This window comes from Triticum aestivum, chromosome 6B (genome assembly GCF_018294505.1).
Source record: "Triticum aestivum cultivar Chinese Spring chromosome 6B, IWGSC CS RefSeq v2.1, whole genome shotgun sequence".
In the NCBI taxonomy this organism is placed as follows: Eukaryota; Viridiplantae; Streptophyta; class Magnoliopsida; order Poales; family Poaceae; genus Triticum; species Triticum aestivum.
In genome coordinates this window covers 682,273,298-682,283,882 of record NC_057810.1, presented here as the reverse complement: position 1 = coordinate 682,283,882, position 10,585 = coordinate 682,273,298, and the positions used below count along the sequence as shown (strand labels likewise).

Below are 10,585 nucleotides of genomic sequence, written 5' to 3'. Positions count from 1 at the left end.
GGTTGCTGCAAAATGGAAGCATGGTAGAAATTAAAAAAATTGTGTGATTGCACCTGATAGCAAAGCAGTACTACTTGCAGGCGTTACGTTTTTTGATCCCCCTTGTTTCCTGTTGTGTGTACTGAGAAAGTTTGTTTTTGCAGCTAAGAGGGCATGGGCCTCGACCTCCACGGACGGTGGCTAGATCGAGCGGAGCTTCCCTTCCTCTGCCTGGCGGGGCAAGGACAAGGACAAGCAGCAACATCATCGCATCATCAAGGTTCGATCCCCCTTGTTGCAATCCCTCCCTCCCTCATGTTGAATTGATGTTGAATTCAAGCCAAAGTACCCGTGATTAACCTCTGCTTTCCTCTCTCACTCCTTGTGCAGCGACTGTTGATTGGTCACCACCAAGCTCAGGTCCATGGAGCTCCAGTGTCAAGGGCACAAAAGTCAGCTACCTGCTGCTCCTTTGTTGATTCTGTTAAGAACTTAATAAGTGCATGCTATACTGTTGCTTACTAGGCCAGAAGTGTTTTTCTATGCTAGAAGTCATTAGTAGATCATGAATCCTTCATTTTGTGTTGCTTTCACCAGAAAACTGCTATTTATCATGAAGCACTAGTATCTTTTGTTGGACTGCAGCAACAGTTGCAACTATGCCATAATAATTTATACAAGATGCCATCTTGCCTAAACAATCAAACTCAACTGTTGCAGCCTCTTGTGTCACCTACTTCCTGTATGAAACAATGAAATAGATGAGCTTAGTTCTGTGCACTTTCTTTTAGTGTTAAGGTTGATGTGCTTTAAATTTTATTTCTGGTTCCTTTAAGCTCAGATATTTTCCAGAATGAAATACATGCTTTTCTGTAACTTTAGATATTTTCCAGAATAGTTTGCTTGGTCCTTCATATCTAAAGCTTGCATGTACTGTAGAAGCTCTACTTTATGCTAATACTTGCTTGTGTAACATCTTTCATGGCATACTTCTAAATGGACAAGTACGTGCGACGTCCAGCGTCAACGATGATGCGGACCATATGTTCAAGTGTTCAACTGCAGCCCCATCCATTGCATTGACACCAGCGTATGTACTCTGTCTTGCTGAACAGATATGGGCCTGATGCTTGATGTCCTTATGCCTGATGCATGTATCATGTGACATACACATAATTAACTTTGACATAGTTGCTCTGTTACAGCAGATGGCAAGATGAATAGCTAGTGTTCGCACCTGGTAGTTTAATAGGTACTATTGATTGAATATGAATGTTATTCCATATACTCAAATGGAACTTCGATCTGCTGTAACTTTGAATGATGGTTTTTAAATCTTGTCGTGTATGTGAAACATTCCATGCTCGTTTGCTGCTAAGTTTGTCATATGTGCCAATTCAATTCCCAATTTTGATCAATAACCATATTCTGGATAAGTAGAATGATCTGGTTAATAATAATACTAAGGAGAATGATAATATACTGGTGTATCTTCACTTTTTATTTTAAAAGTACTCTGTATTCTATCAGTGACTTACCTTTTGCTCTCTTTTGAATGCTCAGATGTTTTGCATCAGCCTGTCATTGCTTGCTAAGGGAGAAGCGGGACTTGGAGAAGAAATCTTTCCATTAAGTAGATTACATGTTTGGTTGCTGTGAAGTACCAGATAGGCTAGTTCTATTTTTTTTCATGATCCTGGAGTATTTCAGCAGCGCCATGCAAATGCAGTAGCGTTTGTTTTTTGTTTGTAAAAACTTAGTTAGCCCGCAGTCAGTCAGTAGTAGCTCAGCCAGCCAGCCTCAAATAGTATTACTGGAATGAATGGTTGTAATATAATAACATTGCACGTTGCTTTGAAAATGTACCAGAACTTGTGGTGATGTGGTGATGTGTTGTAATGTCAATGGCATAATAATTTTTTTTGGATTGGATCAATTTTTTCGGAACTGGGCTAGGCCCAAGTTATATTGGACAATTATTTTTTAGGGAAGAACATGAGAGGCCCAGCAAAAAAATGGGCCAGAAAAATACATGATCAAAAAGAAAATCCCCTGCTAAAAGGGCCACGCAAAGAAATCAATAAGGCTGAATTGTTGGGCCAGACTCATGTAGCTAATAAAAGCACAGGAAAAAATACAGTAAAAAGGCCGAATTGTTGGGCTCGGCCCATGTAGAAAATCGAATTGGACCGGGCTGAATCTTGTGCCACATCAGATTGCCACGCTGGATGCCTACGTGGCCTGAGGAGATTGCTAGTGACCAAAACGCCACAGTAGGAATATTTTGGTCGTAAACGTCTTTGACCATTCCAGAAGAAAGGTCGCTATAGTCAGTTTACGACGGCCAGCTTTTGACCTTCTGTTTTTGGTCATAAAAAGGTCGTAAATGGAAATTTATGGCCTTTCAGTGACCAATAGTGGTGGTCACAAGTTGACATATTTCTTGTAGTGACCGGCGGGGTGGGGCTAACCGAACAAAGCCTAAAAAAAGAACAACTATTGAACTGTTAGACTATAAGTGGGTATAAAGGCGACAGTTTATATCCTAGTCATGATCTAAGGAGCCACAATCCTCGGGCACAAACAAATCATGCAGTCCATGATGACAACCAAACTAGACCGATCACCTGCACGGACGGACACACCGCACCAAACCGAGCCCTCGGCGGCACGCTCATGCCCGGCGCACCCTACCGCTCGTCCACGCGACACGAGACATGGCCGTGACCCCTCGCGTGGAAGATCGCAGGGAAGGAGCGACTGGGCGGGTCTCCGTGGCAAACCTCCGACGCTGGCCAACGAACAGGAAGCAAGCTGGAAATCGCACCTGTGAGGATCGGAGGACGGAGGTCCTTCCAACCCAAAAGCGTCCAAGTTGGGCGGCAATGATGCATGGCATCTCTGTCCACGTACCCTACATGCCACATGGACTCATGGAGCACAGACGGTCGACGCGTCAGCCAATGAGAAACTGACATTTCTCTCCGCCATAACTGGTGTGGCCCTGCTGCTGTGTGTTTCGCACCAAACCTTGTACTACTACTGTCCTCCGTTCGATGGAAGTGAATAAATGATGAGGCCCGGGTGCTCGCTCCCTTAGATATCTTCTTCTGATCAAAAACAAAAAACATGTGGTTCATCAGGTTGTCCAGTCGTTTTATAATCATCACACAACTCTCCCTCTACCTGTCTCTTCTATGGCTGCCATTCTCCATCCTGCAGCAAGCAGCACCACACTGATTAAGAGGGAGCACACTTGTTCACAGAGTGGAGTGGCGTCGTCCTGTTAGGGCTGCTGTCCACCGGTGGAGGCTGGCTTGTTTTAGTCCCACCTCGCTTCAGGAGGAGGCCATGACCAACTTATAAGGGAGAGTATCCCTCCTCCTTTCAGTCCGGGCTTTTGGGATGGAATGGGCTCTCTGCTGAATGTTGGCCCATGTGCGCATAAACATCCAGAACGTAAGTAGAGTGTGGGCTAGATCAAGTTGGACGCTAACATCTGGTATCAGAGCCAGCATCGGCATGCCTTCCTGAGAGGCTTTTCAGGGGGATGGGATGTTAGGGCTGCTGTCCACCGGTGGAGGCTGGCTTGGTTTAGTCCCACCTCACTTACAGGAGGAGGCCATGACCAACTTATAAGGGAGAGTATCCCTCCTCCTTTCAGTCCGGGCTTTTGGGATGGAATGGGCTCTCTACTGAATGTTGGTCCATGTGCGCATAAACGTCCAGAACGTAAGTAGAGTGTGGGCTAGATCAAGTTGGACGCTAACACGTCCCTGCAGTGACTAGTGACTGCAGCCGGCAATGGATCAGCACGGTGACCAGCCATGGGAGTACAAGCTGCGGAAGTACCTCCTTCTGCTGGCCACCGTGGTAGTCACCGTGACTTACGCAGCTGGCTTCAACCCGCCAGGGGGCAACTGGCAGGAGGGCGCCCGCAGCGGCCGACTCGCCGGCGACCCCATCACCCGCGAGATCCACTACCACCGCTACCTCGCCTTCTTCTACTGCAACGCCACCGCCTTCGACGCCTCGCTCCTGGTCATCGTGCTCATCCTCATCTTCGCCGTCTGGCACGACAAGGAGAAGGCCATCACCTGGGTCGCCTCGAAGGTCAAGCCGCTGCGGGTCGTCATGGTGCTGGACCTTCTCAGCCTCGTGGGCGCATACGGCGCCGGAACCTGCCGGGACAAGATCTCCACCGTCTACACCGCGGTGCTGGCGGCCCTCGTCTTCATCTACGCTTTGGTTCTCAAGTTTAAGGACTGGTGGTCTCGATGCAAGAACTCCGGCTCTGGATCTGGCGCGATGACTGTCGAAGAAAACAAGACGATGAAAGAGGAAGGACGGCTCCGCAAGGTCTTGATGCTTCTCGCCACGTTCGCGGTGAGCATCACCTACGTCGCCGGGCTGAGCACCTCGGGTGGCTTCTGGGACAGCCCCGAAGGCAGCCACCGCCCAGGCGACGCTATCCTCAAGGAACACCACAGCGTGCGCCTGACGGTGTTTCTACTCTGCAACACCACGGCGTTCCTGGCGTCCTTGCTCATCACCACACTGCTTATGATCGCCGGCAAGAAGCTCCACGACAAACTAGCTAGGTCTCGCGTGCTCTACGCGTGCATCGTCGTCACACTCGTCAGCCTCATCGGCGCGTACGCCGCCGGCAGCTGCAGGGAGACCGACACCACCGTCTACGTGGTCTCCTTGGTTGGCGCCGTTGTGGCATATATCCTGCTCCAACTCCATGGCTTATGCAGTTCAGAGTCAAAATTACTGTCTTGTTTCACTCCAGATGATAATGGAAGGTCGAGAAGGTACACATTTCCACACGCTTTGGTTCTCAACCCTCCTCTCCCAACGGCGCCCGCCGTCCACTCATCTCAATTCCAAACCCCGGATCCAAGCCAATAGATCATCTTTTTCCTCTGTTTGCAGTTACACTAATTTCTTCTTTATTTCTCTACGACTAAACTGAACACTGTTTCTTCTTTCTTTGCAATGTATGAATGCAGTGCTAGGGAAGCTCTGGACAAGGCTCGCTCTCTTGTTCTATTGCTCGCCACTCTTGCCGCCACCATCACCTACACAGCAGGGTTGGACCCGCCGGGTGGCGTTTGGTAGGACAACGGTGAGGGGCACATGGTCGGCGACCCCATTCTCCTCACGACCAACGCTAGGCGGTACAAGGCCTTCTACTACTGCAACTCGGTTGGGTTTGTGGCCTCCTTGGTGGCCATTGTCCTGGTTCAGAAAGAGATTCTGCTCAAGCACCACGCGCTGGAGGCAGCTATGATACTCGACCTGTTTGGCCTCATCGGCGCGTATGCCGCCGGGAGTTGCCGGGACGTGAGCACCTCCATTTACGCCATGGCGCTAGCAGGCGCCGTCCTGGTCTATGTGGTGATCTATGTTGTCTTCTTCACGCTGGACCACAAGGATAAGAAAGACACGGTCCAGGAACACCAGTTGCTGGAGAAGAGGCGCAAACGGTTGCTTCTCTTTGCAATCTTGGCAGCAACCATCACCTACCAAGCCGGCCTCACCCCTCCAGGCGGCTTCCTGCTCCAGGACAACAAGTTCGGGCGGCACCATGCCGGCGACCCGGTCCTCTTGGACAACTACCCACGCCGCTACAATGCCTTCTTCTACTGCAACTCAATAAGCTTCATGCTGTCCATCGCCCTCCTCCTCCTCCTGGTGAACCCCAATTTGTACAGGCCAGCCATACGAAGCAATGCGCTATCTGTTTGTACGACGGTAGGCTTGTGTTGTTTGATGGGGGCCTACGTCGCTGGAAGTACGCAACACCTCAAGACATCCATCTGCATCTTCGCATTGGTGGTTGTGGTCCTCTTAGTTGTAGTCCTACTACTCCTAGTATCTTTACTGAAGGGGCTGAACAAAAATGGCAACAATTCGGCACCCAAAGAACAGGACAAAAAAGGGAAGAAGGAAGATGGCAACAATTCGGCAACCAAAGAACAGGACGAAGAAGAAGGGAAGAAGGAAGAAGGGAAGAAGGAAGGAGAAAAGATGAGGGATGAAGAAAGCCAGAAGCACGCGAGGTGCAAATACCTGATGCTGCTAGGCATCTTGGTGGCAAGCGTAGCCTACCATGTTAGCTCTAATCTTGATTTGTATCTGCATACTTAGTTTGTTTTTTGTCATGCATGTGACTTAGATGGCCTAGGGAGTGATAGGCAGGTGAAGGTTCACTTTGAGTCGTAGAAAGGCGAGATGTCGAACTGGTCGTGCGACGCGGCCGGTGTGCAAGGTGTGATGCCATGGGGCTGTGCGATGCAGCAACTTCGTGTGAAGCGACATGGTACGAGGGAAGTGCAGCGTGACAACCTGTGTGAAAGAGCCCTGGAGCCAACGTCTACACATGCGTGATCCGAGTGAACAGGTTGAGTCAGTTTGCATGCATGTGAGTTTGTTAGCTGCATGTAATGTGCATTTGAGGCCAAGTCATGGCTCCTGGAGAGATTCCAGGATTAAGATAAGGTCAGTTAGTACATGGTTAGGGCATGTACAATGGTTCTATCTTAGCAATGCCATGTAGGATAAATGATGAGGTGGAGGAGAGAGAAATCATAAGAGAAGGCTTGTCTTCTCTTAATTAAGAGAAGGCAAGAGATGATCTCTTAGCACAATATGTCTCACCATGTTTTTAGGAATAACTAGTTATTCAAGATAAGGCTAAGAGATGACCCATTGTAGACATGTTTTTTTGTCATCTCTAAATTACATACAAGAATTAAGATAAGACCGCTTTATCAACCATTGTACATGCCCTTAGTGCATGGAGAGTTTAGTGGAGTAGTTGGTCTAGGTAGTGGCGTGAGTTTTGCACGGCAAGAGTGCCAGCCCCTGCTGTATAAATGTGTTGCTTTGAGTAATCAAAAGATGATGCCGTGAGGGCTGAGGAAAATATGTAGCATGTGTATTCGCCAAGGAGAAGAGCCTATGGCAAAGCATTTGTGCTCCTTCTTGGTCCATGCGTGTGCGTGTGTGTGTGATTGAGTCTCTCCCATGTGTGTGTGTTCTAGAGAGAAGGAGAGAGAAACCACAAGAGAGTAGTGTAAGCTGTGAGACGCAGCTCAAGAGAGAAGAAGAGCGGCGCTGCGAGGAGGAGCGGCCCCAACAATTGGTATCAGAGCCAGGTTGATCCGCGGCGGCGACAGCGGCGCGGTCGACTCCATGTGAGATGGAGGATGACGACACAAGGTGGAGGCCGTTGGCGGCGCGATGCCGCTGGTGGCAGGTTGCGGTGCGATGCCGCAAGATGATGATGGTGTGATGGTCGGCGTCGCGAGGACGTCATCCATGACAAGACGGTCCATGGTGACCGGCGTTGCGACGGCGTCGGCTGTGGCGCGATGGACTTCATGCGAGTAGGAGGCCGACAGCGCAAGAAGAAGGATGGTGGCCATGCGGTGCCGCTATGTGAAGATGGTGGTGCGGAGCTGCCACAAGAAGAGTCGGTGCGATTCCGACGATGGTGGTGTGATGCCATCGTCATGATGGAAAGTTGGTATGAAGCCAACAAAAGTTGCAGTGCGATGCCGCTTGGACGAAGACGGCGTGGTGATCGGCGTTGCGACAACGTTGTCCATATCAAGAGGTGGCCGCCGCGTGCGGCAAGAGGACATGGTGATGGACGCCGGCGCTGTGATGGCGTCGGTCCACGGCAAAGGCTGCAGCGCCGCGATGGCGTCGCCAAGTGGCAGCGGGTGAAGCCGCGTGAAGATTGAAGAATCAAGATTAAGGGGGAAAATGTTAGCTCTAATCTTGATTTGTATCTGCATACTTAGTTTGTTTTTTGTCATGCATGTGACTTAGATGGCCTAGGGAGTGATAGGCAGGTGAAGGTTCACTTTGAGTCGTAGAAAGGCGAGATGTCGAACTGGTCGTGCGACGCGGCCGGTGTGCAAGGTGTGATGCCATGGGGCTGTGCGATGCAGCAACTTCGTGTGAAGCGACATGGTACGAGGGAAGTGCAGCGTGACAACCTGTGTGAAAGAGCCCTGGAGCCAACGTCTACACATGCGTGATCCAAGTGAACAGGTTGAGTCAGTTTGCATGCATGTGAGTTTGTTAGCTGCATGTAGTGTGCATTTGAGGCCAAGTCATGGCTCCTGGAGAGATTCCAGGATTAAGATAAGGTCAGTTAGTACATGGTTAGTGCATGGAGAGTTTAGTGAAGTAGTTGGTCTAGGTAGTGGCGTGAGTTTTGCACGGCAAGAGTGCCAGCCCCTGCTGTATAAATGTGTTGCTTTGAGTAATCAAAAGATGATGCCGTGAGGGCTGAGGAAAATATGTAGCATGTGTATTCGCCAAGGAGAAGAGCCTATGGCAAAGCATTTGTGCTCCTTCTTGGTCCATGCGTGTGTGTGTGTGTGTGTGATTGAGTCTCTCCCATGTGTGTGTGTTCTAGAGAGATGGAGAGAGAAACCACAAGAGAGTAGTGTAAGCTGTGAGACGCAGCTCAAGATAGAAGAAGAGCGGCGCTGCGAGGAGGAGCGGCCCCAACATACCAGGCCGGCCTGGAACCGCCCGGCGGAGCGTGGCAGAGCAGCAGCAATGGGTGTGAAGCGGGCAACCCGGTCATGCACGACAAACAGGAGGCCCCGGTACCTCGCCTTCTTCTACAGCAACTCCACTTCCTTCATGGCTTCCATCGTCATCATCATCATGCTGCTACCGCAATGGCTGCCAAAAAAGGAGAAAGGGGAATGGGAAAAATGGTCACTGAGGGTGATGAACAGGACGATCATACTGGATTTGATCGCTCTCCTAGTGGCCTATACAGCTGGCTCCAACAGGGGGTGGAAGACGTCCGTGTATGCGATCGTGCTCATCGTTGCCGTGCTGGGCTACTTTGTGATCCATATGACGCTGTCAAGGAAACCCAATCAGAGTGATTCATCATCATCAGTCTAGCTCTACTGGTTTGAGAGGCGGCAGTCCATAAAGTGATCCAAAATTAGGGGTGATGGATCATCTATTTATTTCTTTCTGTCTCTAGATCTTTAATCAGCTCAATTAGCTCTATCCAACCCCTCAGCTCTTGGCAATTCACCCTCTTTTCACATTCCTAGTTTGGTTGATGTACTCGATCGCATGTCCAACTGCAGCATGCTGGCATTGTTTGTCGACTCACTACTGGGCAAACTGTGCATGTATCTTAATCCAATGAATACGCATGGTAGGCAAAGTCTGTGTGCACTCTGTGTCTTAAGAACTATGAGTGGGCACTGCATGAACTGCAGTTAGATTTGTATTCGGGAAACTGAATCATTTTTGTTGATACCGAAACATACTAAGCCACCAGGTACAGTTCTAAAGTAGTATTGTGCAATCCTGGTAATTAGTACTCACTGATGGGAAGAAACATGGGAGTATCTAGAACTCATCTAGATGAGATATGATTTGATCTCATTCACTTTGAAAACAAGAACAGATACAACCCACATCAGCACACACGCGTCTTATAGCATCACATCCAATGGCTATAAAAAAGGAATGAGACCAAATTATATCTCATCTAGATGAGTTCTAGCAAAACTGACCAAACAATCCCAAACTATTTCAACCCATGGACTAAAGAGCCAAATCGGCCACCAGCTTCTCCTCCTCACGGTTCGCATCGTAATTAATGGCAACGTCCTCTCGTTGTTATTGCTCAGACCGCGGATACGGCGACTCGGGTTGTGCACTAGGAGTATCAGAAAGGCGGGCGAGGGCTGTGTGTAGAGCAGGTACCTGTTTAGAGCACATGACAAATATGACTTCTCAAACGTCCGCGGATAGGGACCAGACACTCCTTTACATCTGAACATTCTATACTAGATTCTTATAAATCCACAAAAGCATGCAGACGATTTAACCTACTCTCTCTGTTCCTAAATATATCACAAAGAAGAGTTATCACATCAAGCTGCACGGTCCTGACTCCTCCCGACTCCTCCCGTGTCGGCCCTGGGCGGCGACCGGGGGAAACCCTAGCACCGCCGCGTCCTCGTCCCTCCCCCGACCTCTCCTCCTCGCCGCCGTCGGGGCGCGCCGCCGGGCAAAGCCCAGTCAGCGTCGGCGGCCGCGGGATCTCTTCTCCCACGACTCGCTGGATCTGGCGCGGGCGGATCGAGGCGGTTTTTGGCGGCGCGCTGGAGGCGAGGCGCGCCGGCGCGGGCTTGGGGGCGACGGCAGGGCTCACGCTCGCGGTTTCCCCTGGTGTGCGTGGGAGTCCGCTCGGGGCGCGCGGCAGCGGCCCTCGGCAAGCGGTGGCGGGCGCTGGGCTCTCGGCGGCGTTCCAGCGTGTGCAGGCGGCGGTGGTCCCTATGCGCGGTCGGCGGCTCCGTTTCTGACCCGGACGGCGCGGGGGATGGCGGCGGCCCGGCGTGGCTAGCGATCTGGATAGGTGTAGCGACAGTTGTTGCTTAGATGGTGGCTTTAGTCTTGCTATTGTATGGCTTTGTAAGGTCTTGTGAGAATAATTAATAAAGTGGTTGTATACATCGCCCAGATGCAGAGGCCGGGGGTCATCCTTCTTTTCTAAAAGAAACTCGTTTTAGATATTCCATTATAAACTACATATGGAACA

At 50.2% G+C, this 10,585-nt stretch overlaps 1 pseudogene; it reads left to right on the top strand.

The window, feature by feature from the left end:
- Positions 1–3,783: 3,783 nt before the first annotated feature.
- Positions 3,784–6,135, top strand: LOC123139609 (uncharacterized; annotated as a pseudogene).
- The last annotated feature ends 4,450 nt before the right edge of the window (positions 6,136–10,585 follow it).